Source organism: Pseudorasbora parva, chromosome 24 (genome assembly GCF_024679245.1).
Source record: "Pseudorasbora parva isolate DD20220531a chromosome 24, ASM2467924v1, whole genome shotgun sequence".
In the NCBI taxonomy this organism is placed as follows: Eukaryota; Metazoa; Chordata; class Actinopteri; order Cypriniformes; family Gobionidae; genus Pseudorasbora; species Pseudorasbora parva.
In genome coordinates, this window is record NC_090195.1 from 24,216,051 (window position 1) to 24,241,295 (window position 25,245).

The following is a 25,245-nucleotide window of genomic DNA, read 5'->3' on the forward strand; positions in this document are numbered from 1 at the left end:
GGTGCACATTGCTTCAAGCTTAGTTTTTTACCCCCCTGTCCCGAATTCGCACATTGCTGGGACAGTGCTGCGTTACTGGTCACTCCCTGTCCCGTGCGAGTGACCTTCCCCCATTTAAAGACTCCTCTCCAAACTGTCTCTGTCCCCTTGCTCGACAACCAGCCAGAAAGTGCTCGCTACTGCCACACCTGTAACAGTGCATGCAATAATCTTTGGCTCCACTCTGTTGACAACCAAAACATTTTCTCCTTTGGCCACGATTTGCTGGGGGGAAACTGGGCTGTGGGGCAAACCTTTGCTGATACTGAGCAGTTCCTCCTCTGTGTCTGGGGCCTGCAGTAAACCAGTATCCCTGTGCTGGGTCCTGCATCTGTTGACCTGATAATTGCAGTCCCCCCCCCCCCCCCCCCCCCGGCTGGCGGTGGTTGTCTAGGTATCTGCTGGGGCTGTTGCATGGACTCCCTAATGTGAGACACTTCGGCTTTAAGGTTTTTCAACAGAGCCATCTCAAATCTAATTTCCTCAAGCTGGGAAAGAACAGCTGGAGAAACTTTAGACTTTTGTTGAGTTGGTGGGTTTTCATTCTTTTCAGCAGGAGCATCACTGGACTGAACTGAATGGATGGTAACCGGTCTTTGTTGTCCTGACACTTTTTTCTTGTTCTGCCTCTCTGTCTCATAAGCACATGCTGTATTCACTCGCTCAAGCAACAGTTCATCAGCGATGTCAGCTTGCTCCAAATAAGGCTGAAGATCCCGTCTGATGTTGTCATTCTGCAGGCCAGTTAGCACAGTGTGAAGAAACATCTTCTGCACTAACCCAGGGTCATATTGAAGGCCTGACTCTGATTCCTGCGACGCGAACAAAATTTTCTGTCTCAGGTCGAAAGTGCGAATAAGGAAGTTCTGTGGGGTTTCTTTGATGCCCTGCACCTCTGAGGTCAACTGCTTGTAAAGGTCGGTTGCACTTTTTTCTTGATAATGACATCGGAGTATTCGTCTCAGTGTGGGTAAAGTCAGGTTAGTTTTGCCCTCTAAGTAGCTGCGGAGTTGCATGCCTGGAGATATCGCTCTTATCACTGCATCTACTATCTCAAGTTCGGAAAACCCCTTGCTTAAGCCATGTTCAATTTGACGAGCTAAACTTGAAAAAGTCAGCTTGTCTTTCTGACCGGGCTCACCGATTTGGCCAGCTATCTTAAAATCCTTTTGCCATGGGTGAGGTGTAGGACTGTGGACTATGCGCTGTGGTGACTGTCTGGGGGGGGGATAATGCTTTTAATTCCTTTTATCTCTGGCTTACTGTTCTCATTCTGTTTCTGTGCGCTTGCTAACTGAAGTTGCAAGGCCTCAATTCCCTCCAATATTCTTTTCTCCTCCCCGTCCTGTTGCTCACCTACTTGCTTTGATGTGCCAGCTTTACAAGCTATCTGGAGCTCAGAAATTTTGTCTTGAAGATGGAATAAGTCAGCAATACCTTTATCCTCAAGCTCGTCTAGCTCCTCTCTCTGTATGTGGTTTGAAATTAGTGTGATAAGAGCAGTTCGGCTCTTGTTGGTAACATGTTCGAACTCTACTCCGGCAATGATTAGATAGTCACAAAGCTCCACCAAACTTTCTCGGGGCAACAGACACAACGCCCTTATTATTTCAAGCTGTAGCTCCTCTAACACTGTCGACTCCATCTTCCTGGCTGAGTGTGTGTGCTAGCAGTGAAATGGTACCTTCCAATTTTTGGGTAATAATAACAGCTCTCCTGATATGCAGAAATACCTCAGATCACATGCAACTGCCCAAGACAATTGGAATACCACTGTCGCTGATTCACCACCTGCTTCTGATATTCTGGGTTGTTTAAAAGGGATGTGTGACGGCTGGGGACATCTGTTGTAGACGCTGAACCACGCTGCACACAATCCCAGCGGTGCCTCCAAATGTTACGCCTCTGTAAAAGAGGAAATAGAAAGAACAACACGGACACGATGTAGCTTCAGTCAATCCAATGTTGTAATGCATTCATCATGAACAGCATAACATTTTTACACAGTATCACACTTAAACATGTTATTTTTCCTTTTCGCGACATTTTGTCTCTCTAAGAAACTACACAATTAGGAAAAATATCAGCTGGTCAATTATAACTCCATATTACCAAAATATTTGAGTTAACCTTTAAAGTGCATTGCCAAAAATATACCTCAATATGTTTACAGCATCTTAAACAGTATTGGCAAATAACCTTGAGAAAAAGTACATTTAATAAAACAGATTAATTAGACAAAATAGATTTAACTTTACCCTGTACAGTGCTTAGAAACAAACACCACAATAGAAGAATCTGTAATGCTTAATACTCCCACATTATAGTCATTAATTCAGAAGACACTAAACATTTTACCCTCAGTAGTAGCGTTGCACTTAAACGGATAAACTATCTTGCCTCTTTCACATTAAACGGCACCTGCGGTGTTTCATTACACGCTTTAATTTCGATCCAGGTGCTATAGCATGTGCTACGCAACTAGCACGGGCTAGACTGGTACAGCACTTCACGTTTAGTCTGTTAAATGCGCTTACATAAATTACTTCAATCATTAACATTTACTCCGCGCATGTTCCTTCCAGAGTTAAACACATATATAAACCGTTTAAACATATTACAACCCTCGTTCTTACCTGTAAAAGAGGAAATAGAAAGAACAACACGGACACGATGTAGCTTCAGTCAATCCAATGTTGTAATGGACGAACGTAAGCCACACGTCCCGCTCACAGGCTGAACGAGGCATTAGCAATCGATCACAAACTCAATCGATCACAAACTTAAACTTACGGTAAAAGAAAGTGAGACTTATATAAACAAACACTGCATATTGTGCCTTTCCCCAAAATGTTATAGAAGTAAATAAAACAACATTTTTATCATCCTTACAGATACAGATGATCACGCATGAGCGGGATGTTAAAGTTTAAGGGATTTTTTTTTTACCTCATACTGAATATAATCGGGTGAAAGCGCAGTTTAAACAGGTAGCACTTATTTACACATGAACTAATCGTTCTCTCTAATGCATTCAAAAACATCTTGTAGTGCTTATACCTGCATAGGCTACAGTTATTATAACCATAGGTAGCATACAGTTATTATATGATTTTGAATGAGCAGACATCTGTATTGATCCGTAGATAAAATAACTGACGAAAACGTTCATCTTTCCATACACACAAACAAATTTGCACTGCAAAAAGCATCAATGATAGGCTATTTAACTTTTGATAAAGCCAGTTTGGCATAGTGGGGGAAAATGCACACAAATGTTCCAATAAACCACGTTGAAACTAGGCTCTTAATCTCCTATTGTTTATTTTTTATAAAAAAAATTCAATTAATGCAGGTTATAAACGTCCCCGGTTACGTATGTAACCTTAGTTCCCTGAGAACAGGGAACGAGACGCTGCGTCAGCTGACGCTACGGGGAACGCCTTCAGCGTGACAGGTGTCTGAAATCGCTATCAAATCACAATCCTACTGCCCGTCGGCAGCTGGTGATGTCATCACCGTGCGACCAGGAAGTATAAAAAGGCACCGTGCCAACATGACAACATCCGCTTCGTCTGAAGGGACTGTGGGCAGGCACACCTTGAAGCATGGCCATGTGACGCAGCGTCTCGTTCCCTGTTCTCAGGGAACTAAGGTTACATACGTAACCGGGGACGTTCCCTTTCGAAAGGGAACTCGCGCTGCGTCAGCTGACGCTACGGGGAACGATATACCCACGCCGCCATGCTGAGGGGAGTGCACGCCCCTTACTGGCAGTGAGAACTGCCTGGACGAGTGTTCGCGGAAAGTCTGAACCACTCCCCCTCTAGCCACACAGGCTGCCAGTGACATCATTCCCTACGGTCATAGCCCAAGCTATATGCCTAAGAGAGAACCTAAACAAGTTTTAACTGAGGTTTCCTACTCTCGGCTTGCTCGAGGGCCTGGGACCTACTACTTTCGAAGGAAGGAGTCCCTTAAGGGAATGTGGCTAGGGGACCCGAGGGCGCCACCAGCCGTCACTAATTCGGGAAAACCCTTCACCGAATGCCACCAGGGAGGCCTCACCTGGCATCACTTCTGTGGGACACCCCAGCTTGGCCAACCCTGTCTGTCAAAACAGAGCCTCCGGACATCGCTCTACTTATGAGCATCCAGACTGAGGGACTGCAAAGTGGCAGTGTCCTCCTCAGACCGGAACTCGGAGACGGGAATCCTGGAGAGCAGTACTCAGCTTAGTGCTTCTTACCCTTGCCATCGAGGGGAGTTTCTTCTGCTCGATCCTAGGATCTACTGAGCACATTTATTACAGGGGTGCTCAGGAGGCCTAAAAAAGGCCTATGGACTGATCTACCCGGGAGGCCCCGAGGGGGGCCTGCCCGTCTGATCAGACTCAAGCGGCCGTAAGCTCGCAGACGACCCTCAATGAGGGGAGCTCTTAAGCCAGCTTGGTAGGTAACCCATGCTGTAGGCTAGCCAGTCCCTGTCCTGAAGGGACTGCGCAGCAGAAACGGAGTCTCGTTGTGCTAGGGCATAAGCCCGCCCTTGAGTTATACCGGCGCAGGCCGGGACCCACCGGCGGGCAGCCGCTAGCTGTCAGCCCAAAGCCAGTTATACGTTCCTGTTCCAAGGAACCGTTTCCCCTCCAGGGAGGCCATGAGGCGCCTCCACCCAGCACCGTTAGTGTTAGCTGTCTGCTGTTAAAAGCCGCAGGAAGGTGGCTTTACTGGTTCCTCAGGGGGCTCATGAGGCTATAACGCCAGAAGCCACCCACGCTAATGGCTAGCGTGTCACCGAGACCTTGGTCCGGGAATCCTCTCCCAAAAAGGCCCAAAGAGGCCTGACAGCATAATACACTGGCCTAACGAGCGTCCCAGCTCGGGGCTCACCCTCAGGCGGCCTGCAGGCAGGTGGCTTTACTGGTTCCTCAGGGGGCTCATGAGGCTATAGCGCCAGAAGCCACCCATGCTAATAGCTAGCTTGTCACCGAGACCTGGTCCGGGAATCCCTCCCAAAAAGGCCAAAAGAGGCCTGACAGCATAATACACTGGCCTACCGAGCGTCCCAGCTCGGGGGCTCACCCTCAGGCGGCCTAGAGCGGCCTACTTCCTGTCAGCCAACGTGCAAACTGTTGGGAGCTGTTGTGTTCCCGGGGCTCGCCTCCAGGGAGGCCTGTTTGATGCCTACGTACAGTCCGGTCTTTTTAGGGCGGCCCGGAGAGGCCTATTGCCGAATGGCAGTTCCCTATTAGATTGGTGACATACGGTGCTTATCCGATGGCAAATCCCACCGGAAACCCCGCAGGGCCGGGAAACGATCATAGGACGGCCTGAAGCGGCCCGTCCCTGATAGCAGACTATGCTAGCCGCCTGGCTAGCACCCGCGCACACTGTTGCAAGACCTGGGAACCGGGGCTCACCCTACAGGCGGCCTCAAGCGGCCTAGATCCTGTCAACCAATGGTCGGAACCCTAGGTCACCCCCTCAGGGGACGCCATGTGAGGCGTGCTGAAACTCAGCGAGCCCTTAAAGTCGGGCTGACAGTGGCTGTCTGCTGGCTGATGCGGACTGGGTATCCAGTCACTACCTGGGGACTCATCCCCAGGGAGGCCGTTAGGGGCCTACTTATGACGAGGTTTCTACTGCAACCGACATCGTTGGGGAGAACCCTCCCCGCTCACATGGGCCACGACGTCGGAACTCACCCGCAGGGAGGCCTACTGAGGCCTACCACCTGACCCAGAGTTAACTGCCCGGACTGCCTCGGCTGGCGTCTCCCGCCAGCCAGCCTTCTATAGTCGGTCCGCCCCAGCGGCCCATAGCAGCCTTCTGCGACGGCGCAGTCTCTCAGGCAGCGCCTACCAGCGTGGACCTAAAACACAATGCCCACAGCAGTGCACTCAGCATAAAGCGCCTTGAACCCTCTAAAGCGAGGGGAGTACAACTTACGCCACCTGCCTCCAGGGCGGCCGTCTGGTCGTCCAGCGGTCCGCCGTCCGCGCAAGGGCATCAGCCGTGACAGTGTTTCGACTCCAGGGGAGCATCCTACCAACCGATGCTTTCAGATGGTTGCGAAGTACAGCTCGACCCGAGCCTAAAAGGTGAAGCAGAAGACACAGAGCAAAAAGTGAAAGATATTGAACACACACACACATAACCGGCCATTTCCTGAACCAAGCCGGGGGGCCGCCCAGAAGTGGCGGCCGCACTAGCTCTGGGGGGCGGGGCTAGCAAAACCAGTCTAACTGCGCACCGCGAAGAGACGCCTACCCCGTCCCCACGACCACTGGCTGAGTCGCGATTCATTCTGCTACACACCTTTATGCATTAATAATAACCCCCAAATGCAGAAGGGGGGTGGGCATTGGCCGGACGACCCTACTGCGGGGAGGCCGGGTAGGGATATAAAGCTCCTGCGGGACTACCGACAGGAGCCCGGGGCAACTGCCAGGGCGATATGCCACCGCGAGACGCCACCGTCATCCCATTAACAGCCTAGGCCAACTTGATGCACTAGCATCGGTCTGATAATCCCACACACAACGGCCCTAAACAGGGCTGGGACAGACCTTACTGTAGTTCATGCGCTAGCCTAACCTCACAAATTCATCTAGATATTTCACTAGCAGAGGTGCCAACGCCACCCAGAGGTGGCTACAGCTAAAAACGTTCGCCAGGAGAACATACGTCAGTTTATATCGCCGCTACATGCCCGCGGCATGTGCGGTGGCCTCAACTGCTCATATTACACATATCCAGAAGAGAAACAGCCTTATAAACTACTGTTGCTACACTAGCAAACATACAGCCTACATAAACACACTGTGTTTATACAAAACATCGTTCTAGCCACCTTTACCGGGGAACTACAGGCCCACTGTTACACTTTTCTTCATCTTTTGTAGACAAAATATCCCTCAGGGAAGCATAGAGTCCAAACATACGGCATTAAAAAGAAGAATGTTTGCCCTAAAAGGGGACTCACCCGCTGTCTTCAGTGCCTCATCGCTTCATGTAACATGCATGCTTCGGCGCACTAACCTGAGGGTGGGGCGCTTCATTCTCAAACAAGGCCGCTTTTGGAGGCGGCCGCGAAATCCCGCTATTCCCAGAGACGATGCACTGTGTGCGGGCAGAGCACACACCGGCCTGGCAGGCCGTCAGAGTCTCACATCCGCTCATCATCGGCCCGCGCGGCCTGGTGTGAAGCGCGCCCGGGGAGAGAAAAGAACATAACAGAAAAACAAAGGAGGGGACACATTTACATCACTTCCGCGCCCTCGGGGGCGGAGACTCACCACCCCGCTTCCGGCGCTGGAAGCGGCTCTTCTCCCCGATGTCCCTCCTCCTGTTGCGGGTGTCCCGCCTCTTCTGCGTCCTACTCCTCCACGGAGGGGGCGCCCGAGAGGCTACGCTGCTGCGTTGGCCCAATCGATGATCCTCGGACCTCGAAGGGCCAGGGACACCCTCCTGCCTGGGCGCCGCCCCGGACCTCAGCGGAATACACGTTCTATATGCCGCTGAGCGCGCCCTCGCCTCTCTGAACTTTCCCACCACCGCCTCGACGGAGGTGCCGAAAAGCTCAGAGGGCGAGACCGGGGCATCAAGGAGAAAAGCCTTTTCTTTCCCCCCGATGTCCGCCAGGTTCAGCCACAGATGCCTCTCCGTGGCGACCATAGCTGCCATCGACCGTCCGATGGCGACTGCTGTGTGTTTGGCCGCCCGGAGAGAGAGATCCGTGGTGCGGCGCAACTCAGCCATCGCATCAGGGGGTAGGCCCTCCCCCTGATCGAGGTCCCTCAGCAGATCGGCCTGATAGGCCTGCAACACTGCCATTGTGTGCAAGGCCGCCGCCGCCTGACCCGCCGACGTGTATGCCCTGCCGTTAAGACGCGAGGTCGTCTTTAATGGTTTAGACGGCAGGGCTGGAGCTCTTAGTGTCGATGGCCGCCCGGACGCGAGATAGTTCGCGAACGTCTCATCGATGGGCGGCATCGACACATACCCTGCCTCGGCCAATCCCTCGACATCAGCGAAGTTAAACCGCTGATGCCGATGGATTCGCGCCGAGTAGGGTTTCTTCCATGCCCCCACGACCTGCTCGTGAAGGTCGGGGAGGAATGGAAGGCTCCCGGGAGCTGGGCGGCTATGGTCGGGGAGAAACCGATCGCCCAATCTGTCAGGGCGGGCGGCCTCTCCCCTGGCTCTCTGCCACGGCAGCTGAAGTCTCAGCGCCGCGCGCCCCATCACATCGTACAGCTCCCCATACACGGGGCAGGATGGCTGGGAGGATTCAGCCTCAGCTTCATTTTCCCCCTCATCCACAGCCATCCTCTGATCGACCGGAAGAGCATGGGCTGACGACGAGGAGGAGTCTCCATCCGACTCCTCCTCCGTCAGCCTGCTCTCGCGACCTGGCTGATCATCCGCGAGAACTGTACTCTCCAGACGATGAGCCAGGTCCATCTGGGAGCCCCAGGACAGACGGTGCCGCTCAGCCTCAGCTTGAGCGGGACCGCTCCCAGATGCTGGCTCTTCTTCCCTCGAGAAGAAGGCCAGGCGAGAGCGGAGCGTCCTCAACGGAAAACGCTCGCAGTTCGCGCAGGAGGCCCCCTCGAGAACCTCCCGCGCGTGCTCTTCCCCCAGGCAGAGCACACAAAGGGTGTGTGTGTCCTCAGGCGTAAGAAACCTGGGACACGGATCAGCGCACTTCCTGTACGCTCCCTTCACTTTGCGTGTGCACTTCATTCTGACTTTCCAGCGAACCAGACAAAACAGTCCCTGAAGACGAAAGGATGTTGTCATGTTGGCACGGTGCCTTTTTATACTTCCTGGTCGCACGGTGATGACATCACCAGCTGCCGACGGGCAGTAGGATTGTGATTTGATAGCGATTTCAGACACCTGTCACGCTGAAGGCGTTCCCCGTAGCGTCAGCTGACGCAGCGCGAGTTCCCTTTCGAAAGGGAACCGAACTTTATAGTGATATTTCAGAGCTTACTAAAATAGGCTACTTTAGCAGTTATTAGCCGCAAATTTCCTCGGAGCGGAGCTGGAGCTGTGTTTATGATATCAGTGAGCGAGGCAAGGAGAAGGAGATGGTGAACCCGGAGCGGAGCGGAGTACACTGTCTTTTACAGACAGGGCATATAAAAATGTCTCCGGATTGTCTTGGGGGTGCAGGAACAAGCATGACCTGCGTTCTATGATGTCTTTTAGACAGGCGAAGTTCAATTCTTCTGTCTTCATAGCTTTGAACTCCATTCTGACAGAGTTGCTGCCAGAGTGTACGGTTTACGGCACTACTTTCCAGGGATAAGGGGTTTATCCCACACTTCTTAGAAGATACCTGCGCAAAGAAGTGATTTAAGTGGTGAGAGAGATGCGCCTGCTCCAACACCACTACTTTGCTGTAGGGGGATGTAATCCAATGGCAAGGAAAGAATCCAGGACGATCAGTGTCAACCTGTGTCTTGTTTACAAATGATTATCTTGCTATCTTTGGCATGTTTATTGCTCATTTAACTCCACTAGTAGGTGGGCTGGGCTATAGAAACAGGCATACACATTTATCTGTAGAGGTGGTGTTTCCCCCTTCTATTACGTCATTGATTTAAGAGCTCTCGTTTGCAGGGCCTGGTGTCTATAAATGCTTTTCTTTTACTAACAATAAAGTTTTCTGCTATGAAACGTGGATATTCTTATATCACCATGGAATTTTATATATCAAAGGCTCTAGGGAAAGTTGATTTCTCAATTCATCACCCCTTTAACTTGGTTGTTCAACAATGTTTTCGAGAGTGAGAGGATGGCTGAGTAATGGAGGTTTGGTGCCGATTTTAAAGAACAAGCAACATGACATCATGACTTTCCGTAAACATACACGCCACTTTCTAAAGCCAAGTGGCATGTTTTCTGTACGCATTTTGAGCTATCCGTGTGTATGTTTATGCCGTGTGATTTCGCATGTATGTCTACGCCTAAACAAACCATCATATCCACGTGTATATCTACGCCATGTGATTCCGCCAACCTGATCTCACAGAATTAATATTTATAGCTTAATTTTATATTTTGGAGCAACTAACTCCTACCCTAAACCTACTCACTCTCAACAATATAAAAAACGTAACAGCCAGATAAATATACAGTCACGTGTATTTATTGCAAAAACGGACCAAAAAACAGTATAAAAGTATTAACTCATGTTGCATCCTGAAGTCATACGATATCTTCATGTGAAAAACTCCATGTGAGTTGATTTTAATGTTTTAGTCGTTGAAATGATGATTGCACCCCTTTGTGAACAGAACGCACACACTTGTCATATTTCTGATTCAAATGATACACACGTCACGACAAGTTTAGAATGACGCGATCCGTCACGAGACACGAGAGCCAATTGCATTTAACAATCAAAGGTGACGTAATGATGCAATTGGTCACGAGACACACAACAACCAATGCTGTCAAAGCTGACGTAACTTTTCTTCCGGCGGCAATATTTGAAATGTATTATTAATCTTTGGCGAATGGACTCAACTTTCTGATCGCTTTTGGGGATTTTCTTCACACAAATCAATCGTTTAGCCTCAGAACACTTGAAATATTTGTATTTTCTGAATAAATTGTGCCTGCAGTTGTATCTGCCTGTCCTGTTTTTTATAATACACAAATGGGTAGGTTTAGGGAAGAGACTGAGATACGCGTTCAAAATGTGTGTGAATATGTGTGTGTCCACAAGGTAGAGTTAAATGGATTTATAAACATAGAAAATTATGTTTTTTTTTTTTTAATTTAAAAATGCAGAATGTTTCTTGTGATGGGTAGGTTTAGGGGCAGTGTGTGTGTAACGGGTAGGTTTAGGGGTAGGTGCAGTGTAGGGGGATAGAATGAAACGGCGTTGATAAACATGCTTAAAAAAAGCGATTATGCGTCTTCATAGCACGCCAAAATGGCATACGAATTGGCGTGTCATACATTTCATGAGATCAGTCTTGAACAAGGGAGATGTGCAGAGCTGTAGAAGCTACAGAGGTATTAAAGGTGCCCTAGAAATGTAATTAACCTTGCCATAGTGAATTAATAGTAGTTCAGTACATGGACATCACATACTGTGAGTCTCAAACACCATTGCCTCCTCCTTTATATGTAAATTGTGCGCATGAAAAAACACCACGGAAAAAGAAGTGATTCTCAGCATAATGTCAACCGAGATGCAATTGTTGGGGACTTTTTTATATGTATGCCCACCCAGCATTTGAATCTGTCCAAACATGTTCATTGTCAGCCGAATCATCGGGACTGCAGATAAACAAGCGACACACGAGGATAGCAAAAACAGCAGCTCTCATGGACACACGTCATGTTCCAGGCTGTCTAGGAGACGTGAGGACTTTTCTACCCTAAAAAATGTCAACAGTCATGGTTGATGTTTATAATCGGACACCACAACAATTTAATTCAAGATCATTCGTTTGTTCGGCCCATTTCAAGCAAGCTTCGCTCAGCGTCTTAAACTGAAGAAAGTGGCAATATTCCTGCAAGCAGTAAGTAGTGATTTAGCCACTTATTGACTGTTTAAAAAATTTCTGATTAAATTGAAAGTTTCTTAGAGAGACAGCATTGTCTAGATAACGCAAGATACTAGTACAGTAACAATAGGAAATTTAAAGTACTATACAAAACTAAATAGTGTGTCTAATGACCAGTGTTGTGCAAGTTACTTCCAAACTGTAATATATTATAGATTACTTATTACTGCTATTTAAAAGTAATTCATTACATTACAATAGTACTGTCTCAGTAATGCGTTACATTACTCCTGTATTACTTTTGAGTTACTTTCACCAAATAACTTCAGAAGTAGCTCGTAACATTCTAAAATGTAGGCAGAGAGCATTTTACATCCAGTAGAAGGTGATATGATGAAGCATAATGACTGTGGGCCATCCGGGCTAACAATAGAGAATTGGCAAAAAAGTGAATGCTCAAGACAATGCAAGAAATCATGACGATCCAACTCTGTTATAAGTATTATTTTAGAGGTAAAGTGATTATCTGGCAATATGTGGGAATAGCTTCTGTTCATAGACACAACAGAACTGTGTGAACTCTAAGTTATGACAATATGCGCATTTGTTCTTTTCTTATTGTTGCGACATTTTCGAGATAGTTATTTCGGTTTTAGACAAAGGTTGTATTTGACTGCATTTGCATTTGAATAGCCTACATTCTTGTACTTATCTATGATAAACTAAGCAATGCGCATCCATCTCGCGAATGTACAGTAGGGATGAGATGGTGGGGACATTTTCCCACCGGTTAATCGAAGTGTGATGACATCACCGGTATCTGGGTATACCGGTATTTTTAACCAAAAGGAACATGCGCACTGCCGCTTGGGCATTAATAACGGGAGCGGATGCAAAGCGAGTGCTTTCAAAGAATTCCTATAAAAGTTAAGCTTCCATATGAACTGAAAACGCGCCAGTGCGCGCACACCGTGAATGACAGCTCGTTAGTAAATGCGCGCTCTGTGCGGCCAAGCAGATTTTAGTTTCGGTTTAAAATTAGCCTACTATTCTTAATGAAATACACAACATAATGACAAACCCCCTTTAATAGGCGCTTTTACATTTCACTTTGAAACCAAATCTTCCGCGATCATCTGTCAGCTCAAGATCACACGTTCGGCTCATGCTTACACCTTCCATTTTTATTTGAACGGCCTGTTCTCTAACTGAACTAAATTACTTTATAACTATAAAAAATCTAAACGACGGTGTCACGGTGTGCAGTAGTCTTATTCTGTCATCTTCACCCAAGTGTTGTTTATTGGCATTAGGCCTATAGTTTGGCTCTGCAGCGCGCGCCTTGTCTCTCGTCCGTTCTTCGACGTGCTTGTCGTTGTGCTATTCTTTGAAACGACAGAGCCTTTAAATTAAACCTTCTTTAGCCACTTTTCCACTGGTCAGCGCGAGCACAGAGGCTGAAATCATGCCTGCGGCACTTCTGTAAAATCCGCAATAAACACGTACGCCTTCACTGGACTATGTCACACAATATCCAAATGTACACCAGCAAGAGGGAGATGAATTGAAGTACTGAATTGAAGGAAAATGAAGTAAATCGCTATACAAAAATATATCAGAAGCTGTCATTTAGTATTTAATTACTAACCTGGACACCACACGCGGCTATTGAATGACCACGAACAGGTAATAACTTGCATTTTTCATGCGTTAATGTATCGTGCCTTTTTTTCCTTTTCCTTTTTCGTTTTGTTGTATTTTTTGGAGGGGTGGGGGTAACGCAAGCGTTACTGGAAATGTACCGAGTAAAATATTACTTAAAATTGATAAGTAATGCCTTACACTACTGCGTTACAGCAAAAAGTAATAAGTTACTGTAATGTATTACTTTTGTAATGCGTTACTCCCAACACTGCTAATGACACACTACTCTCTTTTAGGATGACATCTGTCTAGGGACTACAGGTGAAAAAAAGCCTTTTGGCCAACTATGGCATATTGACAGAAATGTTTATTAATATGCACTGTCCCTGTAAATAAATAAATAAATAAATAAATAAAAATAAAAAATAAAACAAATAAAAAAATAAATGACAAAGGTGAATATTATTTTGTATTACAAAATACAACCGTAGATAGGTTACTTACAGATCGTTCACTCGATCCTTCTATCAAACGTAACCTTTTCCACCATATAAGTTAAAACAATAGTCATTTGAAAAGGCTATTAATTTTGTAAAAATATATATTTTTTGAGAACTTAAGTAGTATTATGATGTTTTTGCATGCTTGTATTTCAGAGTACATCACAGTCACTGCGTAGCCTACATTGTGACTAACGTTATATAAACATTCAATATCGTTGACGAAAAAAAGAGTCTAAAATCACTGTTTTTTGTTTTGTCTGAGGGAAAGTAGAGCGTTCCGTCAGATTTCATGAATTTAAATCCTCCAAACAGAGCTTTTCTGTGAAAAGAACACGTATACTATCCGGAGCTCTCTCTCTCTCTCTCTCTCTCTCTCTCTCTCTCTCTCTCTCTCTCTCTCTCTCTCTCTCTCTCTCTCTCTCTCTCTCTCTCTCTCTCTCTCTCTCGCGCAGATGATCTGAAAACACCAATAAACAAGTAAGCTGCATTTTAGTAATCTCCATTTGAGAAGTTCTGCTTAAAGTGTCATTCAGTTGGTTTGTGTTCTGTCAGGATGGTCAGGACTCATGAGCCTCTTCGCTGAACAACTGAACTTGCTGTGTGCTGTGAGCTGCTGAAATAAGCCAATCACAGCAGAGCTCAACATTAATGTTAATGACTCTTCCAAATAAGGCAAAAACAGAGCATTACATCCCAGGGACAATTTATAGGGTTGTAAATGGACCTGTAAAGTGGTATCTGGACAATTTTTGCCCTTAAATAAGCCACATACCCTCTATGTAGATATCAGAGAACAATTTAACATATTGTTTCAACTCATTCTAGGGCACCTTTAAGCTGATGAGCCATACAATGAAGTTGTGGGAAAGAGTAGTGAAAGCAAGGCTAAGGGGAGAAGTGAACATTTGTGAGCAGCAGTGTGGTTTCATGCCAAGAAAGAGCACTACACATTCATTATTTGCTTTGAAAATGTTAATGGAGAAGAATAGAGAGGGTCAGAAAGAGCTACATGCTGTCTTTGTAGATTTAGAGAAAGCATATGACAGGGTGCCAAGAGAGGAGCTGTGGTAGTATGAGGAGGTCAGAAGAGGTAAAGAAGGTGCAGGATTTTAAGTACTTAGGGTCAACAGTCCAGAGCAATGGGGAGTGTAAAAAAGAGGTGAAGAAACGTGTGCAGGCAGGGTGGAATGGGTGGAGAAACATGTCAGGTCTGTTGTTTGATAAAAGAGTTCCAGCAAAAATGAAAGGAAAGGTGTACAGGACAGTAGTGAGAATTGCATCAATGCAACAAATGCTGTATAGTTTGAAGACAGTTGCACTGAGGAAAAGACAGTAGGAAGAGCTAGAGGTAGCAGAACTGAAGATGTTGAGGTTCTCTTTGGGAGTGACGAGGATGGATAGGATCAGGAATGAGTACATCAAAGGGACAGCACATGTGAGATGTTTTAGAGATAAAGTTAGAGAGGCCAGGTTGAGATGGTTTGCCACATAAATATTCCCTTATTAAAAGTTCAAGATTTACAAAAAATTACATAATGAGAATGTATAACATTAATTAATTTTCCAAACTGTGTTTTTGTCTTATACTGAATCATTATGGTACACTTATATAAGTGTTTCTGTTGGGACTATTTTAGGCCATTCTGGTTGGAACCACTGAGGAGGAGCATAGTCCCTGCGTGACTCACCATAGACATAAACAGAAAAAAGTAGCTCCGGCTACAATGTTCTTCCGCAAGATGCATGCAGTTCTGTTTATTAAAGATATCCCCTGGTGTTAAAGGTCCCGTTTTCCGTGTGTTTTTGAAGCCTTGATTGTGTTTACAGTGTGCAATATAACATGAGTTCATGTTTCACGTTTAAAAAACATACTTTTAATAAGGTTGCCCCTGGACATGTTTATGGAAGTAGGCTAAATAATACCACCGCTTAATAGAAAAACATGATCTCGTTACAAATGCATGGACTTCACTGTAGCCTATATGTGCGCTGCTTCCTTTCCGTGAGAAAATATCAAACACTTCCATTTCAGAGTCCCTGTAAATCAGATCTGTTGAAGATGCTGTTCATGTTTCTTAGCCCAGGACATTTTACAACACAGTAGGCTACCGTTAGGGTGATATGACTTAACCCGTGATATAAGATTTTGGCCATATACATATCCAAGTCCTTCATCACAGACAGTATCAACATCAGTAGGCTATTCTTATTGTATTTCAGCCACACCACAAGGTGTCACTATGGCCTCAACACTTCGCCATCGCCTACTCTAAGCTCGATTGCTATGTCTGAGGTAAACCTGGCCCTCCTCATTACCCTGCACACGAATAAATGTAGGAAGAAATAAATGCATAAATAAATATATAAATAAATGTAGAAATAAATAAATGCATAAATAAATAAATAAATGTAGAAATAAATAAATGTTGAAATAAATACAAATATAAATAAATAAAGGTAGAAATAAATAAAAGAATAAATAAATATATATGGAAATAAATAAAATAAATAAATAAATATCGAAATGTATAAATAAATATACTTTTTTTTGCTTTTCTATGTATATTTATTCATACATTTATCTATTTATTTATTTATTTGAGCTTTTTTATATTTCTTTGTATATTTATTTATGCATTTATTTATTTTTAAATATAAGCAGCTTTGACATTCCATACTATACTGATTTAAACCCTCTGACTTGAATGCTCTGTTTCTAGGGGCGGGTCTGCTGTGAGACGTCAGTGAAAACACTCACTGTTTAAAACTGTTTTTCTCTAATTATTTGTTTTGTTGCTATTGTTGTTATTGTTATTTTACTGTAGCGCTTTGGGTTTAAGAAAAGCGCATTATAAATAAAATGTATTATTATTATGATTGGCTGACATCTTTGCATTTGAAATGAGATTATGTGGCGGAGGAGGGATGGTTTAATTGGAAGCAGCAGCTGCAGCTCTGCTAGTTGAGAGAGAGAAGGAGTGAGAGCTGGAAAAAGATTGCTGAGAAAGTGTTATTGTACTGAATTTTTGAGAGCGCAAGTTTATTTTGTTTATATCCGAGAGCTCGGAATAAACACAAGTCAACTTTGCAACGTTATTTCTTTCTCAAAAAGCTTTCACCACAACTATCAACAAACAGAACATTGACATTAATACAGTAAGCGCTTCTGCTTAATGGCATCATAAACGGCAGTTTGGACAAGTGTGCACTGCAGATATACGTGTGATTGACAGATCCGAACATTATGAAGTGTGTTCTTTGATGGCTCAGTCGGCACCAAGGTGAGGGGGAGGAGCGCAATACCCCGTGCAGCTGGCTTCCCGCACCACACACTCTCTACGTCAATACGGGCCTGCTTCCAGCCACTTGGGCCATGGGGAACCCTTGGCCGGCGTGTTGGCGTTGCAGGGACCCTGGACACTTTATGGATCAGTGTCCGGTGATGGAGGTGGGGATGCTGGTCAGGGTCCCCGACGCGGCGCACGCTGTCCCCGATCAAGCTGGCCTGTACCAAATACCCCTGAGGACTTATCAGGCTTTGGTGGATTCAGGTTGTAATCAGACCTCCATCCATCAAAGCCTGGTTCAGCCTGAGGCGTGGGGTAATAGCCACGTGGTTAAGGTATGGTGTGTGCACGGGGAAGTGGTGGAGTATCCGTTAGTGCCCGTGTGTATTCAATTCCAGGATCAAACTTATAGGGTTGAGCTGGCAGTTAACCAGCATCTCCTGAGTTTGGGGACCAATTGGCCAAACTTTAATACATTATTGGGACATTTATGCATGGATGCCTCTTGGGGGAAATGAGAAAGCAGGAAGGTGGTGGTCGCTCAGGCGGGAGAGGTGGAGCCGAGCCGAAAAACAAAATCCTTTTTTTTTGGAGCGCGATGACTTTCCCTTGGAACAGTCCCAGGATGACACGCTCAAAAATGCATTTAATCAGGTCTGCTCCATCAATGGCCACCTCCTTCATCCTGACCAAGCACTCACATGTCCATATTTTGCTTGAATAAAAGACTGTAAAAATTGAATCGGGTGACCCAAGACGCCCAGACAAAACAGAATACAACCCAGTTGTTAGTACCTAAAAGCCATTGCAAATTGCTTTTCCAAGCGGCTCATTATAATGAGCTATATTTTTTATATTTTTATTTTTTGATAATGAATTATAACACTAAACTACCTCATAGCCCGGTTCTTCTGCCCGGGGATTCACAAGAATGTACGCAGGTGGTGTGCGTCGTGTCATGAATGCCAGTTGGTGAATCCACCAGCCCAACCAAAAGCACCATTGTGCCCTCTTCCGCTTATGCAGGTCCCCTTCGAACGAATTGGTATGGACCTCATCAGGCCATTAGAATGGTCAGCTCGCAGACATTGCTTTGCTTTAGTCCTAGTGGATTATGCAACGCAATAAGCAGTGCCACTTTACAACATTTCGGCAAAAAGTGTTGTGAGTGCGCTGTTTTCATTAATCTCCCGGGTGGGAATCCCAAAAGAGATTCTCACCGATCAAGGCATGGCGTTCATGTCACGGACGATTCGGGAACTGTACGAATTATTGGGCATTAAATCTATTCGCAACACCATCTATCACCCACTAACAGACGGGTTGGTGGAAAGATTTAACCGCACGTTGAAAACAATGATTCGTAAGTTTGTTCACGCCAAACAAAGACGCCAAAAATTGGGTTAAGTGGCTGGAACCTCTCTTGTTTGCTGTCCGCGAGGTTCTCCAAGCCTCCACGGGGTTTTCCCCCTTCGAGCTTCTCTATGGCCGCTAGCCTCGCTGGATGTCATTAGATAGGCTTAGGAGGACGGACCATCCACCAGCAAGAACGAAATTCAGTTTGTCTTGGACCTGAGCACAAAACTCCACACCTTGGGGCGGCTGTTTATGGAGAATTTGTTGCAGCCTCCGGACAAACAGAGACAGCTTAACAACAGAGGAGCTAGACTTCGTCAATTTTCACCTGGTAGATAAAGTCCTTCTATTACTACCGACCTCTAGTTCAAAATTACTCGCAAAGTGACCCTTTGAGGTCACATGGCGAGTCTGAGATCTTAACTATGAGGTAATCCGGTCAGATAGGGAAGGGGCACGTCAAATTTATCACCTGAACATATTTAAAAAATTGGTTGAGGCCGAGGCTGTGATGCGACGGTGGTGAGTGGAGAGGAGGATCTCGGGCCAGAGGCACTCCAAAATGCACAATCTCACGCCCTGGCCCCAGGGAGAGACCACCTCTCACCCTCCCAGCTCATAGACCTTAAACAGCAACAGGAAGATTTTGCCGATGAGTTCTCGCCCCTACCTGGCCGGACGGACCTCATTCAGCACCACGTTAAAGGGTCATGAAACCCCCCTGTTGCAGCTGTGTTTTTTCACACCTTCGATTTGAAAAGGCTTGTTAAAAGGGGAGTAGTCGACTGTGAAAAGGCGGGATGGCTATTGTGTGGAAAGAGGGAATGGTTTGCATAAATAGTGGAGTGTCATTATGTGCATTAAGATTAGCGATACCAACACCAGCAGTTAGAGCGATTCTGAGACATGTTCTTGGTTCCCGTTGGCATTGTTTACAACAGTGAGATTAAATGAGGGATGAGTACAGAGAATGGGAGAGCTCTGAGACATTAAGTGGCATGCAGCAGAGATCGCAAGTTTTTCAGCTCTTTAAATCAGCATTCAGTGAGAAATGAAAATAAATGTTATTCTGTATGACAAAATATTTTGCAAACGTGATAATTAAACTATATTTGTCCAACTTGCTGTTTGGCAAGATGAACTACGCGCCGACGTGATAAGACTAAAGCCCTATTCGGACGGGATTAGATTAACATGGGGACATGGGGGTAAAGTCATTTTACCTCAGGACGTCTGTAATATTAATGGCCAATTCGCACGGGATAAGACATCTCAGTAAAACTAGCAGAAGTGGGAGGAGTCACTCGCTTTACGCACCTCCTTGACGTCATGTGCGTATGACGTTACCGTTATAACGTGAGCAAACACACAACCTGAGCGCCAGTCTGAACTCCGTCTCCAATATATATGTGTGTTTTAATAAACAGTAAGGTCCAGTCTAACGATTCTGATTGGATTATGTTGGTAATAGACACTTTCCTAGAGCTAAAATGTGTTGTGCCTCTAATAAGTGCTTTTGATCTTCTTTTTGCTTTAAATGATATGCGGAAAATACTGGACATTTTCCACAGATCTGTCCCACTACCTACAACGCAACCGAATGCTTCAAGCGCCTCCAAGGTCGCAAAATGCGCTTTTTTTTAACTTTTAAACAGGAAATTACGGAATTTTACCATACATTTTTACAGCAGGTTTATTCGAACGGGATTAGTATTACCCGAGGTCATTTTTCCAGACCTTTTTACAGAAGGTAAAAGTCTCGGTAATCTTTACTGACATTGTCCGTAATGATTACCGAGATGACACATTCGGACGGGACTAAAATCACAGAGAACCTCTGGTAATAATTACTTTACCCCCACGTCCCCATGTTAAACTAATCCAGTCCGAATAGGGCTTAAGAGAACATGAACCACTCACGAACATGCTTGCAATGCGATAGAGGTGTAATGCTGCCTTCAGGTGCTCTCAGAATTATCGTAAATACGAGTTTCCTAGGTAAAAATTGCACATGAACGCTCTCACATTTTGAAACTTGAATGCAATGATTTCGTAATCACGACTTAGTCGGAATGATACAATTTCCGATGGCACGTGAAGGCAGCATAATTCTAGATCGGTAAAAGCGAAGGGGTTTGAGGTTTCATAGTCTTGACCGTGCATCTGAAACACAGAGCGACGTGCTCGGTTGCCGTGACGATCGGCGCTGTCTATCACTCGGCAGCTAAATCTATATTTGTCCAAATATGCAGCATGCTGTTTCACTAAGAGCCTGAAAACATGTGGTTTAGTGCATGTCTATGACCACAAATAAAACGAAAAGGTGGCTTTTGATTCTTGTTATTTCATCAAAAATGTTGTTCATTAGCCTATAGATCGGTTATTTTGCACTCCTGACATAAATGAGATGGTCGCTTGCAGGTTCAGCGTGCGATTCCTCAGGTTAATTTTACTTTACCGAGCCTTTGGTAGCAAAGGCTTCCACAGACGGCGCCCGTTACACCTTGCTTGGCGCCCACATTACTTCGTACCGGCACAACGCCTCACTTTCCTCCTTGACTTTTTGTACGCTGCTTTCAAAACTTCCCTAACATACAATAATGATGGAAGATGATGAGCCTGACAGAAGTGACTGTCTCATGTATATTAACTAAATTATCTTGTATGCATACTACAACGCAGGGATTGGACTGAATGAGCTTTATGTCATGAATATATATAGAGAATCGCTCGGAGCGGTCAACGTCAGTATGTCCCCACCAGCCCATACATGGATCGAAAAGCCTGTGCTGACGTCAGATTCCGTGACGTTGCTCCGAATAAACTTTTCAAACCGGAAGACAGAAAATCGCTATAAAAAATGCAATAAATATGTTTCACTTATGAATTAGAATGAGTACCTTTAGTTTTTTCAATGATGTGCAACATATACATATCTGTTTATATCTAAAAAAAAAGTGTTTTGGGGTTTCATGACCCTTTAAAGGAACACTTCACTTTTTTTGAGAATAGGCTCATTTTCCAAGTCCCTTAGAGTCAAACTGTTGAGTTTTACCCTTTTTGAATGAGATGACTGGGCGTTAACTGGCTGACAGAGAGAAACAACGGCGAGCGCGCACTCTCTCTGTCTTCATAATAAGCAGTCTTAGCATATTTCATTCACATATTACGCTAGTCAAAATCAAAATGTTGACAGAAGAAGGCGCTGTGTAATATCATTGCGCCACTACACCCATGACAGCCGCAAAGTTCCTACGCCCGCATGAGAAAGTAGTTCCTAGCTATAACGGTCTAAATAATAGAAACTTTTAATTTTTCGTTGGTCTTAGTACACGATGTAACTATAGAAGAGTCAAGTTTTAAATAGGAAAAATATTGAAAGGCTTTGCTCATTTTTTTGATCACTGATGCTAATGGACCTATATGATTCAATGATGTATGCCTTTTAATTTTTCGTTGGTCTTAGTACACGATGTAACTATAGAAGAGTCAAGTTTTAAATAGGAAAAATATTGAAAGGCTTTGCTCATTTTTTGATCACTGATGCTAAAGGACCTATATAGGAAAAATATTGAAAGGCTTTGCTCATTTTTTTGATCACTGATGCTAATGGACCTATATGATTCAATGATGTATGCCTTTTAATTTTTCATTGGTCTTAGTACACGATGTAACTATAGAAGAGTCAAGTTTTAAATAGGAAAAATATTGAAAGGCTTTGCTCATTTTTTGATCACTGATGCTAATGGACCTATATGATTCAATGATGTATGCTAAGCTATGCTAAAAGTGCTACCGCCAGATACAGAGATCCGCGCACTCTCTCTGTCTTCATAATTAAGCAGTCTTAGCATATTTCATTCACATATTACGTTAGTCAAAATCAAAATGTTGACAGAAGAAGGCGCTGTGTAATATCATTGCGCCACTACACCCATGACAGCCGCAAAGTTCCTACGCCGGCATGAGAAAGTAGTTCCTAGCTATAACGGTCTAAAAAATAGAAACTTTTAATTTTTTGTTGGTCTTAGTACACGATGTAACTATAGAAGAGTCAAGTTTTAAATAGGAAAAATATTGAAAGGCTTTGCTCATTTTTTTGATCACTGATGCTAATGGACCTATATGATTCAATGATGTATGCCTTTGAATTTTTCGTTGGTCTTAGTACACGATGTAACTATAGAAGAGTCAAGTTTTAAATAGGAAAAATATTGAAAGACTTTGCTCATTTTTTGATCACTGATGCTAATGGACCTATATAGGAAAAATATTGAAAGGCTTTGCTAATTTTTTTGATCACTGATGCTAATGGACCTATATGATTCAATGATGTATGCCTTTTAATTTTTCGTTGGTCTTAGTACACAATGTAACTATAGAAGGGTCAAGTTTTAAATAGGAAAAATATTGAAAGGCTTTGCTCATTTTTTGATCACTGATGCTAATGGACCTATATGATTTAATGATGTATGCTAAGCTATGCTAAAAGTGCTACCGCCAGATACAGAGATCGGCTGAATGGATTCAAAAAGGGACTTGGAAAATGAGCCTATTCTCAAAAAAAGTGGTGTGTTCCTTTAAGACTGAGCCGAGCACAGTTGTACACGGTTGCCGGAACACAAAAAGAAAGTGGTTCAGGCAGAATTGGAAGCGATGCTAGAGATCAGTGTAATAGAAGAGTCCAGCAATAATTGGGCAAGCCTGATAGTTTTAGTGCCTAAAACTGACAGCTCGGTCCGATTCTGTGTGGTCTATTGAAAAGTCAATGCGGTGTCAAAGTTTGATGCTTACCCCATGACGGGGGTTGACGAATTGCTTGATCGGCTGGGTACTGCTCGTTTTTATTCGACACTGGACTTGTCAAAGGGTTACTGGCAGATCTCCTTGTCTCCAGTTTCCTAAGAAAAGACGGCTTTCACCACACCACGCCGCTCAGAGCAGAGCCGAGCGGTGGGTAAGTAGGTCAAGCCCAGATGACGAACACCTGTTTCTGATTGCAGTAATAGAGGGAATGCACGTGACGTCACCGTCAGCTGGAGCGACTGTGATTACGCCCCAATGAGTGGCAGAAAGACTGAGAGGCAGCACTGGTTTACCGAGCGAATGCAGCGAAAACACACAAAACCAGGCCCGGCGCCAGAAGCAGGGTGGGGGAGGCTTGGCGTGTCCACGGACCCCATGGACATCGCTGTTCCGGGCTAGAGATGGACTTGATAATAGAGTGTCATTTGCTCACTCAAACCACTGCCACCTGCTGCTGCTTCTGCTTTTAGAGTGAAAAGCTGCCCATAACTGCATGTCTGTGATCTGTAATCCTATGTAAGAATTCGTAATAATTGCATATTATCAGCGAAAAGGAGCTAGCAAATGATCCAGTGTTTATCTGTAATTGCACTTGTCAATGCAATGCTAAAATGATTACATTTCCAATGTGTTTTCGCCTCGGTGAGTAATGTAGCCAATCACAGACATGTGTGTAGACTTCTACAACGGAATTGGCCAATCACAGGTGTTGAATTTGAAATCACTCACCGCTCGAGTGTTTGTCCAGGTGTTGAGTTCCGTTAAACACGTGCGTCAATCCTCTGTAAGTGCAGACATTGGGAAAATAAGAGATTCATTGTATACCAACGTAACTGTGGAACTTTGTGAGATTACATTTATTGAATGAGTGACAGCTTTTAGTGAATATAAAGTATATTACCACCACTACACGCTTTAAAACACTGACCCATCCACATATACATGCAGGATTCACTCTAAAAATTTGATGAATGACAGTTATAAACATTCATGTCGAAATCAGGCTCTTAAAAATGTCAGGAAAACACGATTCCTGGCTGTATATCATTATTACCATTATTACCATATTACCATTATCCATGGATTCCTGAATCTTTGGTAAGTTGTAAGGATTGTTTGCTCTACTCGTGTTTTCTTCCATTAACTCCAGTCACGCAGCAGCTCTTCTGCCACTCAGCCCCGGCTGAGGGGGCGTGCTACGGCTGAAAAATGACGTTGATGCATTCCCTCTATTGGCGTGGAAAGAGCACTTATAAGCCGCTGACGGGAGAGAGAAGAGAGAGAGAGTTGGACTGGGACTTTGCGAGGGTGTGCTTGAGAGACCAAGAGAGACGTTTGACGAAAAGAAGTGAAAAGGAGAGATCCATATCGAGAATTTAGAGTGTTTGCGCCACCAAGTGCTTGTTGTTTTCTGTTTGAAACTACTGAATAAAGTGTGCGAGACCCAGTTTGCTGTCTTCTACCTTCTTGACCATATACGAACCTTATCACACTGCAAAAAAAAATGCTTTTCTTACTTAGTATTTTTTTCTTGTTTCTTGACAAAATTTCTAAAAATTCCTAAATCAAGAAACATTTACTAGACAAGTAAAAATTATTGTCTAGTTTTGGGAAAAATAACTCAACATTTTGAGTTTTTGCTTAAAATAAGAACAATTATGAATAACTACTCTGTTTTTCCGAATTAACGAGTTAATTATCTCAGAATTACGAGATAATTTTTCATGAATAAAGTTTTTGCTCTGTTTTTCTGAATTAATGACTTAATTATCTCATAATTATGCACTATTTTTTTCTTGAAAAAAAATATTTGGATTGCATGGACGTAAACATGTCCCGCCTTTCAAGTTTAATCCGGTTTTATTTTACTTTGGGTTTGAAACCTTGGGAAATGCTGCTGTCTTTAAGTAATATAAATGGTATTGTTTTTAGTGCGTCAATTTTGTGTAGACACCTCAAAAATTTGCTGTGTTTCTCCAGGATTAGTTGAACCGATATTGTATATTTTGCGAGCCCGATCTCACAAAAACGCGTATAAATAGTGTGCAATCTTGTGGAATGTATACGGCAAAATGAG

The 25,245-nt window shown here is 44.4% G+C and overlaps 1 long non-coding RNA gene across 1 annotated transcript; it reads right to left on the reverse strand.

The window, feature by feature from the left end:
- Positions 1 to 426: 426 nt before the first annotated feature.
- Positions 427 to 24,426, reverse strand: LOC137064000 (uncharacterized). The gene is made up of 3 exons (XR_010901465.1): positions 24,240 to 24,426; positions 23,898 to 23,950; positions 427 to 1,944 (listed from the first exon to the last, which is right to left on the reverse strand). It is a non-coding gene; the product is annotated as an uncharacterized lncRNA (long non-coding RNA).
- Positions 24,427 to 25,245: the final 819 nt, after the last annotated feature.